Source organism: Aquarana catesbeiana, linkage group LG10, assembly GCF_042186555.1.
Source record: "Aquarana catesbeiana isolate 2022-GZ linkage group LG10, ASM4218655v1, whole genome shotgun sequence".
Lineage (NCBI taxonomy): Eukaryota > Metazoa > Chordata > Amphibia > Anura > Ranidae > Aquarana > Aquarana catesbeiana.
The window spans coordinates 94,407,166-94,420,520 of NC_133333.1; positions in this window are offsets into that span (position 1 = coordinate 94,407,166).

Here is a 13,355-nt window from a genome sequence, read left to right on the forward strand (position 1 = left end):
TTTTGTTTCAGCTGCAGTTCAGTATTTTTAATTGCTCTTTAGCGCAGGTTCCCTTCCTCTTTACATTTGGTCATGTCCAAAAGCCTTGCATATCTGGACCTAGGTCCACTCTCTGATCATATCGGTTCTGAACGTTCAGCTTCCACAGAAACCCTTACTAGCCTTGCTACATAGGCCAATCTTGTCCTTTACTAAAGCCTAGTGGAGGCTGGTGGGATTTGTGTTTTTGGCTGTTTGAAAGACATTAGCCAAGTCCTGGAGCCAGCCATTTCTCAATTTTGATGAAGTTAAGCAGAGGCTTATGGGGATCATGGTCCATGAGAAACTCACCTCTATCCTTACGGAAACTCATGCCAAATCCTTGAAGATCTGGGACCCATGGATAACTTACAATGACCACCTGATCATTCCTTGATTTCTATATGAATACAGGTATGGCTCACCCCTATGCTGTGTAACAGGCTTGATCGCATGGGAAACCCACCCCTCTCCAGGCATATCCCTTTTTCTTCCTCTTTTCCCCTTCACTGCTCACAGATGATTCTAGGCGACTCTCTTCTATTCCTCTTCTCCCTCACCCTAATATGATGTTTCACCTCAGACCCTGGAACATCATCCTTCTCCCCCTTTCCCCCTTCTCATTTTCCCTTTTCCTTTTTCTTCAATGGGGAAAAGCTTTGGCTGATAGCCTTTATTGCCACTGGACCGCTCTCAGAAGTACAATAATGTTTAACTAGCGCACTTGTTGATGCCTTTGGCTTGAATTGTGACAGTCATGCACTAATACCATATATCTAATGGAATTGTAACCACTTTTCTTTTTGCCTCCAATGTTATTTGTACGCTGCCTGACTGTATATCTATTTGTTTTGTACTTCCCTTCTATAAAAAAAAAAAAAAAATAGAACTTAATAAAAACCTTGTGAAAGAATAAATACATTAGATCAACAAAGATCCCTTCAGGCAACTAAAACAAAAGCACCAAGGCAGGGACATCAGAAAACTATACCTTTACAGGCAGCCCTCCCTCACTGCTGCTTTCTCCATCACACCCAAAAATAAGCTTTTTTCAGACACTAAGGCCCCTTTCACAATTGTATACAATGGACGATTTTTCCTCTTAAGTGGGATTTTAAAGGGTGGAAGTCTCAAAAAAAGGTATAACAAAAAGTATAAAAAATTATCAGAATTTTATTGTATCAAAATTTAAAAGAAAAACATGTGCTAGAATAGAAACAATGGATAAAAGCAACAATGGATGCCAGAATTAACAAATGATGAAAAATACAACCAGGATATACATGACAGGTCGACAGAGCTACACAAAACCCCACAAAGGCTATATCAGCAAGGAGCCAATTGACAGTGCAGGCCCAACGCGTTTCGAGGCTTTATATAAGGATTACGACCTCTTCTTCAGGGGCTAGAGGTAAGGTGTATATCTGTCTGCGAAACATTGTTACAAAAAAAGAGACAAAAAGACACACAATGAAAAACATATTAATGTCAGAAAATCATGCATATATACAGCTATTTACATAATCAGATTGTGATGTAATTACAAAAAATGTATCCTAACCATGCTATTGCAGGGTCAATACCGTATGGCATCTAACCCAGGCAAGGGGGAAGGGGAGAACGGTAAGCCACCGGGGCCCAGATCCGAATATCAGCGACGCCGCCACACAACCAGGACCGCCAGCAGATCAGGACCAGACACAGAGGGTGTCATGTCCCTTAGCTGTATTTTAAATTCTCTTTATTAAAATCTCTTTGTCAGCTAAAAACCAAGAAGTCAAGGGGAGGGTTTATAAGTGTGGGATACACAGGTCCCAGGACAAGATTTTACTATTTTGCTGTATGAGAAGCTCCCCCTAATGGGTTCAAGACGGGGGACTCTAGTAAGTGTAAAGTTGTACCTACCTATTGACGCAGGCTAGGATTATCTAAGCCTTGACTCCTCGGGCGGGTAAACAGCAACTGACAGCACCCCCAGTGTGTAGGATATACTAAGAATCAGCATCAGAAAAAAAAAAAAAAAAAGGGGGGGGGTTACTCAAATAAATATTTTTCTTGTAAACACACATCCACAGGAGTCCTGTGAACATACCTATTGGTGCATAATGAAGGGTTGATCCCTGTGCTGATTCACACAACAGTGTTGTCTATAGTGGCTGATAGATTTTAGATACCTCGCTCCGGGGGAAAAGATTGCAGAAGAGCGTCTATATTCAGCAGCTAGAGTGATATAAACAGGGAAAGTATGTGTCTCAATGGTAAATGAATAAAGGCTCTTAAATGTATCAAAGAGCATAGGTTGTAAAAATATCTTACAACTCCATAAGCCCTATTGGTGCTCAGTGTGTATATGCACACTGCAGCTCCATAATTAGTTTCAAGTAAGCCTTAATTATGGATATAACAAAAAGAGTTAAGTTCTTTACCTTGAGCATATCATAGCAGCTGCACTTTCAGTTCTGTGTCCTCCCAGGGTATGAGCTGACAGTCTTAGACTCGATTCACACCTATGCATGTTGCTTTTGAGCGTTTTTGGAGGTTTTTTATTCATGCTTGCCACATTTTTGAGCAGCGTTTTTGCGGCGTTTTTGCCGCGATTTGCGTTTTGCGTTTTTTTTTTTTTTTTTTACAGTCTAAAAAAAAAATTAAAAAAAAAAAAAAAAAAACGGCAAAAACGCATCAAAAATGCTGCAAAAATGCTGCAAAAACGGTGCACTTGCGTTTTTTATGCTTGTCCATTGAATTCTATTACATGCAAAATGCTGCATTTTGCATGAAAAAAAGTCCCTGACCCTTTCCAAAAATGCAGAGAAACAAAAAGGCATTGATGTGAACATGTTCCATAGGAACCCATGTTAAAAAATTCCCGTGCATTTCTGCAAAATGCAAAATGCATCAAAAAACGCGCTAGTGTGAATGGAGCCTTAGTGTGGTTTTAAATAGTGTTCCTAATTAGGAGCATATGTGAGACAGCTGACTCCACAGGGAGCAGCGTCATTGCTGACAGGAGGAGCCGCCCCCCGAGTCCCCGGCGCGCAGACCAGCCCCCCCGCCCCACGCACGAGTCCAATCCAAGAGCGGATTGTATCACACCCTGGAAGGAAAGCATGACCCGTGCTGGGAGGGGACTGGCGTCCGCGTCAGGCACCCGCGGCGCACAGATCGCCATGACAACGGGATAAGCAAATCCCGGTCATGAGCGATCGTCTATACGGAGGCCGAGCATTGCCAGCTAAAAGTGGCAGCTTCGGCCCCCGTGCGCCGAGTGTCAGATCCGAATGCCGACAGGCGAGACCGCACACACAGCGGCGCCCCCAGACCCGCATCCCCGACGGCACATACACCCCCCCAGGCCCCAGGGCAGAGTGGAATAACACAACATTGACCCATGAATAGCCACACATGAAGGACAATAACAGCAAGATGTCAATGCAGACATAACTAGTGGTTGAGAGCATGTATTGCAAAGGGAGGGGAGGAAAAAAAAAAAAAAAAAAAAAAAAAAGATTTTCCAGCGTGAGTGTGAAAAAAAAAAAAAGGGATTTTCCAGCATGAGTGTGAAAAAAAAAAAAAAAAAAAAAAGAAAGGAAAAAAAAAAAAAAAAAAAGATTTTCCAGCATGAGTGTGAGAAAAAAAAAAAAAGGGGGGGGGAAAGAAAAAATTAATTGAACGCTAATAGTGACATACAAAAAGGATGATGACTCTTTTCTAACACAGTCCCCATCCGATTGTAAATTATTATTGGCTCACCTTTATCCAATTCCCACTGATTCTACAGGAAAAGGGGGGTATTTACATTGGGGGGTTCCCACTCAGACCCCCCGAAGTAAAACCCTCTAGAAAGGGTCTAAAGGACGTGGTATCGTTAAGGCCTGGTGCCCTAGTGGCCTGAAGGCGAAAAATCCACTTTTGTTCTTTTTGCAGAAGGATTTTGTTCCAATCCCCCCCACGTAACCCTGGATGGACGCGGTCAAGAATCAGAAAAGACAGTTTGGGAAATACCCCAGAATGAAAATTAGAAACGTGTCTGCCCAGTGGTAAACTGGGGTTACACGTTTTCATAGAAATTATATGGCGGTAGGCTCTCCGCCAGAATTCCTGGTTTGTTTTACTGACATAATAGCTTGCACAGTCACACATGAGTAAGTATATTACACCAATTGTTTTGCAATTAGCAAAGTGTTTTGGTGTATATTTGCTGCCATCGGGTAGTTTGATATTAGATTTGGTATTCATAAACTGACAGTAAGGGCATCCGCCACAGCGGAAGGTTCCCATGCGTTTGCATGGATCTCGCTTTCCTGTCCCACCCCCCACATATTTGCTCGATACCAAATTGTCCTTAATGGACCTAGCGCGTTTGAACGTAAATGATGGTTTATCTTGTATAAATGGACCGATGGTAGGGTCTAGTTTCAAGACGTGCCAGTAGCGTTCAATGATATTTTTGACAGTTTTATGTTGATTTGAAAATTTAGTAATTATTCGAATAGGATTCGTTTTTTTCCTGTTTGATACCGTGCCAAAAATAAGGTCATGCCTGGTCTTCTGACAGGCCCGTTTGTATGCCCTCTTAAGGCATTTTTTTGAGTACCCGCGTGTCAGTAACCTCCTCATCAGCAAGTCGGCCTCTCTTTTAAAGACTTCGTCACTGGTGCAGTTACGTCTGACACGCAGGTACTGACTGTAAGGGATTGATTGGATCAGAGGTTGAGGGTGGAAACTTGTGGCGTGTAGAATGGAGTTGCCCGAAGTTGGTTTGCGGAATAATGAACTAAGAAGTGAACCGTCTTGTTGTTTGTGGATTGTAACCTCCAAAAATGTTATGTCCCATTCGTGAAATGTCATGGTGAAGGTTAAATACCGTCCCATACAATCAGCACGTCGTCAATATATCGACGCCAAAGGACTACATTGTCCATGTATGGGCGTGTGGATTCGGATTGCTTTAGCATGGTTTCCCATTCCCCCAGGTACAGGTTGGCATACGATGGGCACAAGAAGTCCCCATCGCAACCCCCTGTACCTGGAGGAAAAAGCTGCCATTGAACGCAAAGTAATTGTGATTAAGGACAAAGTCCAGGGCATCAACCAGAAAGTTCTTTTTCTTTGCGTCAAGATGGCTGTCGGATGACAGCACATGCCGGATGCATGCCAGCCCTTTGTCGTGGGGTATCGAGCTATAAAGCGCTTCCACATCCAGCGCTACCAGTAATGATTTAGGTGGGACTTGGATATTATTTATGGTTTGCAAGAGATGCAAAGTATCTCTCGTGTAGCTGGGTATGTTTAATACGTGTGCTCGTAAATGGCCGTCTATAAATTGACTTAGATTCTCGGTCAGAGAGCCGTTACCAGAAATAATTGGTCTTCCCGATGGTTTATGTAGGTCTTTATGAAGTTTGGGGAGAGCATAGAATGTTGGGGTGCGAGGTTTATTGGTCCTAACATAGTCATATTCTGGTTTACTTAGTACGCCAGTGGCATATGCTTCATCTACCAGTCTGTAGAATTTTTTATTAAATTTATCGATTTTATTAGATGAAATTTTTGAATACCATTGTTGGTTAGATAGTATTTTGTTGCAAATTGCAACATATTGATCATTATCTAAAATGACTATGTTACCCCCCTTATCCGAAGGTTTTATAGTGATGTTAGGATTAGACGCTAATGATTTAAGAGCTTTGCGTTCATCGGGACTCAGATTGGATTGTTTCTTGGAACGGGTGTCGATCTTCCGAATTTCTTTGCATGTTAAATTAACGAAGGCCAGCACATTGGAATTGGTGCCGAGGGCCGGAAATTTGTCTGATTTTTTCTTGAATTATTTTGTCGGGGGTTGGGGGGGATCGGATTGATCAAATCGGCCAAGCAAATGCTCCAGGTCGATTTGGTCAATCAGATCCGGTGGATCATTTTCGTCCAACAGTGATATCAGATTGTCAAGTGCAGTCAGCTCTTGTGATTTAAAGGTGGGTTCCTTGGGTGTTTCTTTGGAATATAGTTGTTTTAAAATAAGTTTACGTGCGAATAACTGAATATCTTTAGTCACCTCAAATTTGTCCAGATCCTGGTCGGGGCAAAAGCTAAGGCCACGGGTCAGGACAGATAACTCAGCCTCACTGAGAGTATATGAGGAAAGATTTACTACGTTAAAGTCATGACTCTCAGTCGGTGGAGATATCTCCATCTGAGAGGCAGAAACGTTCACATTACTGTACTGTCTATTGGATTGACTAAAAAATTGTCTTGTTGTATACGAGGTTGTTGGGTTCCCCTGGCTGATCGATCAGTCTGGGAGATATTCATTTCTGTGGATACCGGTGCAGAAGACCCATCACCACCTGTTTTACCTGACACCATGTGCGAAATGGAGATACCAGTGCTTGTGTGTAAATCAGTGATACGTTTTTTGGGTTTCTTTTCGTGTGAACCACTGCCTTGCGAGTCCCTCTTGGTTTTTCGTGTTGATTTCCGCCTAAAGGAGCCCTTGGATGAGACAGAGGAAATAGATGAGGTTTCAGAAAGCATATCAGCATTATTAACATGACGTTTTGTATTTCTATTTGTTGTTACAGTTTTCCAGTTATACGCCTTAGACTCCTGAAACGCCACCCTATCCCTAAAAAACTTTTTATCCTTCTTGATCAGGATCTCTTTGTTATAGTGTTCGAGATGTTCATTCAAATTTCTATCATATTGTTCAAACAGGGCGTGATCTTTAAAGCCTATTAGTTGTTTGTTAAGGCGTTCCAATTCTTTCTCTATGTCAATCAATTTGCGCTGGTATTCGTCTATTAGTAAAGACATCATACCTGTTGAACATTTTGAGAGATTTTTTTCCCATTCTTTTTTAAAATTAACACTCATGTCTTCAAGAGTGGGAAAAATTTGAATGCGTAACCCGAGAGGGTTCATCTCATTTCTAATATATTGTTTGAACGAGTGAATATGCCAATGATAGGAAGATTTTTTCTCTAGAACCTTTCTAAGATTCGAGAACAATGATGACAATTCAGTGTCTCTCTGCTCTCTTTGTACAAAGTTCCTATACAGTCCTGACACCCGTTCCAAGAAACAATCCAATCTGAGTCCCGATGAACTCAAAGCTCTTAAATCATTAGCGTCTAATCCTAACATCACTATAAAACCTTCGGATAAGGGGGGTAACATAGTCATTTTAGATAATGATCAATATGTTGCAATTTGCAACAAAATACTATCTAACCAACAATGGTATTCAAAAATTTCATCTAATAAAATCGATAAATTTAATAAAAAATTCTACAGACTGGTAGATGAAGCATATGCCACTGGCGTACTAAGTAAACCAGAATATGACTATGTTAGGACCAATCAACCTCGCACTCCAACATTCTATGCTCTCCCCAAACTTCATAAAGACCTACATAAACCATCGGAAAGACCAATTATTTCTGGTAACGCTCTCTGACCGAGAATCTAAGTCAATTTATAGACGGCCATTTACGAGCACACGTATTAAACATACCCAGCTACACGAGAGATACTTTGCATCTCTTGCAAACCATAAATAATATCCAAGTCCCACCTAAATCATTACTGGTAGCGCTGGATGTGGAAGCGCTTTATAGCTCGATACCCCACGACAAAGGGCTGGCATGCATCCGGCATGTGCTGTCATCCGACAGCCATCTTGACGCAAAGAAAAAGAACTTTCTGATTGATGCCCTGGACTTTGTCCTTAATCACAATTACTTTGCGTTCAATGGCAGCTTTTTCCTCCAGGTACAGGGGGTTGCGATGGGGACTTCTTGTGCCCCATCGTATGCCAACCTGTACCTGGGGGAATGGGAAACCATGCTAAAGCAATCCGAATCCACACGCCCATACATGGACAATATAGTCCTTTGGCGTCGATATATTGACGACGTGCTGATTGTATGGGACGGTACTCCAGACAACTTATTGAGATTCCTGCAGGAACTCAACAATAACCCTTTCAATTTAACCTTCACCATGACATTTCACGAATGGGACATAACATTTTTGGAGGTTACAATCCACAAACAACAAGACGGTTCACTTCTTAGTTCATTATTCCGCAAACCAACTTCGGGCAACTCCATTCTACACGCCACAAGTTTCCACCCTCAACCTCTGATCCAATCAATCCCTTAAAGTCAGTACCTGCGTGTCAGACGTAACTGCACCAGTGACGAAGTCTTTAAAAGAGAGGCCGACTTGCTGATGAGGAGGTTACTGACACGCGGGTACTCAAAAAAATGCCTTAAGAGGGCATACAAACGGGCCTGTCAGAAGACCAGGCATGACCTTATTTTTGGCACGGTATCAAACAGGAAAAAAACGAATCCTATTCGAATAATTACTAAATTTTCAAATCAACATAAAACTGTCAAAAATATCATTGAACGCTACTGGCACGTCTTGAAACTAGACCCTACCATCGGTCCATTTATACAAGATAAACCATCATTTACGTTCAAACGCGCTAGGTCCATTAAGGACAATTTGGTATCGAGCGAATATGTGGGGGGTGGGACAGGAAAGCGAGATCCATGCAAACGCATGGGAACCTTCCGCTGTGGCGGATGCCCTTACTGTCAGTTTATGAATACCAAATCTAATATCAAACTACCCGATGGCAGCAAATATACACCAAAACACTTTGCTAATTGCAAAACAATTGGTGTAATATACTTACTCATGTGTGACTGTGCAAGCTATTATGTCGGTAAAACAAACCAGGAATTCTGGCGGAGGGCCTACCGCCGTTTCTAATTTTCATTCTGGGGTATTTTCCAAACTGTCTTTTCTGATTCTTGACCGCGTCCATCCAGGGTTACGTGGGGGGGATTGGAACAAAATCCTTCTGCAAAAAGAACAAAAGTGGATTTTTCGCCTTCAGGCCACTAGGGCACCAGGCCTTAACGATACCACGTCCTTTAGACCCTTTCTAGAGGGTTTTACTTCGGGGGGTCTGAGTGGGAACCCCCCGATGTAAATACCCCCCTTTTCCTGTAGAATCAGTGGGAATTGGATAAAGGTGAGCCAATAATAATTTGCAATCGGATGGGGACTGTGTTAGAAAAGAGCCATCATCCTTTTTGTATGTCACTATTAGCGTTCAATTAATTTTTTCCTTCTCCCCCTTTTTTTTTTTTTTCTCACACTCATGCTGGAAAATCTTTTTTTTTTTCTTTTCTTTTTTTTTCACACTCATGCTGGAAAATCCCTTTTTTTTTTTTTTTTTTCACACTCATGCTGGAAAATCTTTTTTTTTTTTTCCTCCCCTCCCTTTGCAATACATGCTCTCAACCAAATGTCTGCATTGACATCTTGCTGTTATTGTCCTTCATGTGTGGCTATTCATGGGTCAATGTTGTGTTACGCCCCCCCAGGCCCCAGGGCAGAGTGGAATATGTGCCGTCGGGGATGCGGGTCTGGGGGCGCCGCTGTGTGTGCGGTCTCGCCTGTCGGCATTCGGATCTGACACTATGCGCACAGGGGCCGAAGCTGCCACTTTTAGCTGGCAATGCTCGGCCTCCGTATAGACGATCGCTCATGACCGGGATTTGCTTATCCCGTTGTCATGGCGATCTGTGCGCCGCGGGTGCCTGACGCGGACGCCAGTCCCCTCCCAGCACGGGTCATGCTTTCCTTCCAGGGTGTGATACAATCCGCTCTTGGATTGGACTCGTGCGTGGGGCGGGGGGGCTGGTCTGCGCGCCGGGGACTCGGGGGGCGGCTCCTCCTGTCAGCAATGACGCTGCTCCCTGTGGAGTCAGCTGTCTCACATATGCTCCTAATTAGGAACACTATTTAAAACCACACTAAGACTGTCAGCTCATACCCTGGGAGGACACAGAACTGAAAGTGCAGCTGCTATGATATGCTCAAGGTAAAGAACTTAACTCTTTTTGTTATATCCATAATTAAGGCTTACTTGAAACTAATTATGGAGCTGCAGTGTGCATATACACACTGAGCACCAATAGGGCTTATGGAGTTGTAAGATATTTTTACAACCTATGCTCTTTGATACATTTAAGAGCCTTTATTCATTTACCATTGAGACACATACTTTCCCTGTTTATATCACTCTAGCTGCTGAATATAGACGCTCTTCTGCAATCTTTTCCCCCGGAGCGAGGTATCTAAAATCTATCAGCCACTATAGACAACACTGTTGTGTGAATCAGCACAGGGATCAACCCTTCATTATGCACCAATAGGTATGTTCACAGGACTCCTGTGGATGTGTGTTTACAAGAAAAATATTTATTTGAGTAACCCCCCCCCTTTTTTTTTTTTTTTTTCTGATGCTGATTCTTAGTATATCCTACACACTGGGGGTGCTGTCAGTTGCTGTTTACCCGCCCGAGGAGTCAAGGCTTAGATAATCCTAGCCTGCGTCAATAGGTAGGTACAACTTTACACTTACTAGAGTCCCCCGTCTTGAACCCATTAGGGGGAGCTTCTCATACAGCAAAATAGTAAAATCTTGTCCTGGGACCTGTGTATCCCACACTTATAAACCCTCCCCTTGACTTCTTGGTTTTTAGCTGACAAAGAGATTTTAATAAAGAGAATTTAAAATACAGCTAAGGGACATGACACCCTCTGTGTCTGGTCCTGATCTGCTGGCGGTCCTGGTTGTGTGGCGGCGTCGCTGATATTCGGATCTGGGCCCCGGTGGCTTACCGTTCTCCCCTTCCCCCTTGCCTGGGGTGGATGCCATACGGTATTGACCCTGCAATAGCATGGTTAGGATACATTTTTTGTAATTACATCACAATCTGATTATGTAAATAGCTGTATATATGCATGATTTTCTGACATTAATATGTTTTTCATTGTGTGTCTTTTTGTCTCTTTTTTTGTAACAATGTTTCGCAGACAGATATACACCTTACCTCTAGCCCCTGAAGAAGAGGTCGTAATCCTTATATAAAGCCTCGAAACGCGTTGGGCCTGCACTGTCAATTGGCTCCTTGCTGATATAGCCTTTGTGGGGTTTTGTGTAGCTCTGTCGACCTGTCATGTATATCCTGGTTGTATTTTTCATCATTTGTTAATTCTGGCATCCATTGTTGCTTTTATCCATTGTTTCTATTCTAGCACATGCTTTTCTTTTAAATTTTGATACAATAAAATTCTGATAATTTTTTATACTTTTTGTTATACCTTTTTTTGAGACTTCCACCCTTTAAAATCCCACTTAAGAGGAAAAATCGTCCATTGTATATGTATAAAGGGATGCGGGTTGGTTGTCTCATTCCATTAAGCTCTTGTCACCACCAGTTTCTTTCACAATTGTACGACACGACAGTCGTACGACTGTAGACCTGACTTTGCCCTGCGACTTGAAGTCTGACATGCGTCCGACTTTAATAAACAGGGATCCGACTTTGATCCCCAGTAATACCAGGTACTGTCGTGTATGAATCTTTAGGGGGAACTCCACGCCAAATTGTAAAAAAAAAAAATGGCATGGGTTCCCCCTCCAAGAGCATACTAGGCCCTTCGGTCTGCTATGGATTTTAAGGAAAACCCCCACGCCGCAAAAACTGCATGGGGTCCCCCCAAATCCATACCAGACCCTTATCCGAGCACACGGCCTGGCAGGTCAGGAAAGGGGGTGGGGATGAGCGAGCGCCCTCAACATGGTGGGGTGGATGCTTTAAGGCTGGGGGGCCCTGCGCCCCCCCACCCCAAAGCACATGTTGATGAGGACGAAGGGGGGACCTACACATAAAAAATCATCAAGGTAATGTATGATGGTATTGACTCCTGACCCCAACTCCCGACTCTCCTCGCACCACCGACTCCACAAATGAACTGAACGTCTCAAACAGCGAGCATTAGATAGAACAGCCCATTGGCAAGCACCGGTCTACATAGTATTCATCCTGCCACTGACACTTCAAAAGGTGAAAACTGTCCGGATGTCCAGATGAACCGGAAGCAACCGAAAGACCGCCTCAGCATCAGTTTTTGCCATAAGTGCCCCATGTCCATATCGCCATACCCAACGTACCGCCGCGTCGAAAGAGGTATAGGATACCGAGCACGCATCAGGGTCAATGGCATCGTTGACAGAACCCCCTTTCAGAAAGGACATGTGGTGAATTAATCAAAATTTTTCAGGATCCTTCTTGGGGACCCCCCCCATGGCGAAACCACAAGGTCGGCCAAGGGGGGGATTGGAAGGGGCCACGCATGCGGCCCAATGCTACTTCCTTGGCCAGCTTCTCAGAATCTACCAAAGGGTGTTCCAAAGCCGACTGGAGATTCCTGGCCACAGGGGGAATGCGTTGCAACGAGTACAGAATATGAAACCCCTCTGAAAAACCCAATTCCAACAACCGGGCAGCCGCCCGATCTGGTTACCTATTTAGAAAAGGACGCATCCTTCCCATCTTCACTGGAGTGATCCCTCTTTCCTGAAGAATCCCTGGGCTTTCCCTTACCATGTTTAAAACACCAGGACAGCACGTGACCACCCCCACAGCCAGAGCATTCGTGTTTGAAACGACAACCGTTTTTAAACCTACACGCCCCTTCTTTGAATTGCCACTAGCTGTCCCGAAGCATCTGCACCTCCGACCCTGCCTGAAAATAATGCAGCAGGGGGCCGCGCCGAAGACGTCAGCTTCATCCACAAGCTAGTGTCCTTGTGGTCCCAGTGTAAGGATTGGCGAACAGCTTTCCGCTGATGAAATTTTTCGTCATATCGGAGCCACGCCTGTCCCCCATAAACCTGCTGCGCTTCCCCAATGGCATCCAGGTAGCAAAAGAGCGCCGAGCAGCACTCGGGCTGTTTCTCACCAATCACGCTTGCTAAAATAGCGCCTGGAGCCAATTGGCAAAAAGCCAGGAAATAAGGCGATACCTACATTTCTCCTCCTCCTCCTTCTTAGACTAGTTCGGCTTCACCCTGTCGACTGCCTTACTGGACTCCTTACCAGCATCAGGTTTGTCCAAAACTGACGACCCTGCCTGAACCCCTGCCCCACCCCCCACTATAGACGAACCCCCACTCGTCCCCGGCACTGGAACCGACGCGGGCAGGGAGGCCGCCCCTGACTGACTGGGAACCCATCCTAACACAGGGGAAGGGGCAACGGAACTCACCTCAAAACGCTGGACCAGTGAGCGCAAACCCAACAAGAGATGCTGCAACTCAGACCCAGCTCCTGACGCCGCAGCCCCGGGGGCTGCTGCCTGAGGAGGGGGTGCGGTCGGCAATACTGGCGGGGAGGGGGTGCACCCTGCCCCCCACCACCCCCCACCCCCAAACCCAACAGACTACCCAACACAACCTGCAAAGA